The 1,368-nt window shown below is 42.0% G+C and overlaps 1 protein-coding gene across 1 annotated transcript in view; it reads left to right on the top strand.

Moving 5' to 3' along the window:
• LOC116698918 (regulator of nonsense transcripts 1) overlaps window positions 1-1,368 on the top strand; it is an 18,140-nt gene that overhangs the window by 1,689 nt on the left and 15,083 nt on the right. The window lies entirely within an intron of this gene.

The following is a 1,368-nucleotide window of genomic DNA, read 5'->3' as shown; positions in this document are numbered from 1 at the left end:
CAGTTAAGGTTAGGTTGATTAAAGACGTTATTGCATTACTTATTTTGGCCTTCACAACAGCCGTTAATGACTTATTACTGCGTCTCCCTCACTCATCCACACACTATCTGGTTATAGGCCTCCAAGCCTTTGTAGGATTTAAGGTCTGCAGCTGTGTATGGGCTAAGCGAGAAAAGCAGGTAGTTGACTAGCTGTATTGGGATATGCAACTAAAGGAAGTATCACTGGGTCATCATGGATCTAAGAAGCAGAGAGAGCCAACTCATAGGGATCTGCAACGCCATTAAACTGTAATTTCTTGAAATATTGCGTCTTTTCTTAAACTCCACTGTACTCCGTTCAGTTGTTTACACCGAGTGCCACCAATATGTCCGCGCATCTGGGTTACTGCCCAGAACATGACGTCGGTGAAAACCCTCCATACCCATGCAGCGAGATCCAATACTGTTTTACTGTTTAGCAGGCTGTGGTAAAACTCACACTATGTATTTTGTTGATCAAGTGGCACATAAATTAAAATCTGAATATAACATGGATACATATTTTCCTCAAGGAATGAAAGGAGGAGATTTTCCAAACACTCTTTTCTGAATAGTTCATATTGACATTATAGCCCAACCGATATTTATTATTTATAAATTAAGGCTGATCCCAGTATTGATATACAGTACAGGCCATAAGTTTGGACACACCTTCTCATTCGATACGTTTCCTTTATTTTCATGACTATGTACATTGTAGATTATCACTGAAGGCATCAAAACTATGAATGAACACATATGGAATTAGATAACTTAACAAAAAGTGTGAAATAACTGAAAACATGTCTCATATTCTAGTTTCTCAAGTAGCCACCCTTTGCTTGATTACTGCTTTTCCAACTCTTGGCATTCTCTTGATGAGCTTCAAGAGGTAGTCTCCTGAAATGGTTTCCAACAGTCTTGAAGGAGTTCCCAGAGATGCTCAGCACTGTTGGCCCTTTTGCCTTCACTCTGCGGTCCAGTCCAAATCATTTCGATGGGTTCAGGTCCGGTGACTGTGGAGGCGCAGCACTCCATCAACTTCTTCTTGGTCAAATCCTACAAAGTGGAGGTGTGTTTGGGGTCATTGTTGAAAAATAAATGATGGTCCAACTAAACGCAAACCGGATGGGACGTTGCATGTTGCTGCAGGATGCTGTGGTAGCCATGCTGGTTCACTATGCCTTTAATTTGGAATAAATCCCCAACATTGTCACCAGCAAAGCATCCCCACACCATCACACCTCCTCCTCCACGCTTCACGTTGGGAACCAGGCATATAGAATTCATCCGGTCACCTTTTCTGCTTCGCACAAATACACGGCGGTTGGAACCAAAGATCTCAAAC

The sequence above is a fragment of the Etheostoma spectabile genome, chromosome 12 (genome assembly GCF_008692095.1).
Source record: "Etheostoma spectabile isolate EspeVRDwgs_2016 chromosome 12, UIUC_Espe_1.0, whole genome shotgun sequence".
Classification (NCBI taxonomy): domain Eukaryota; kingdom Metazoa; phylum Chordata; class Actinopteri; order Perciformes; family Percidae; genus Etheostoma; species Etheostoma spectabile.
The sequence above is the reverse complement of the archived record's forward strand: the minus strand, read 5'-3'. Positions and strand labels throughout refer to the sequence as shown.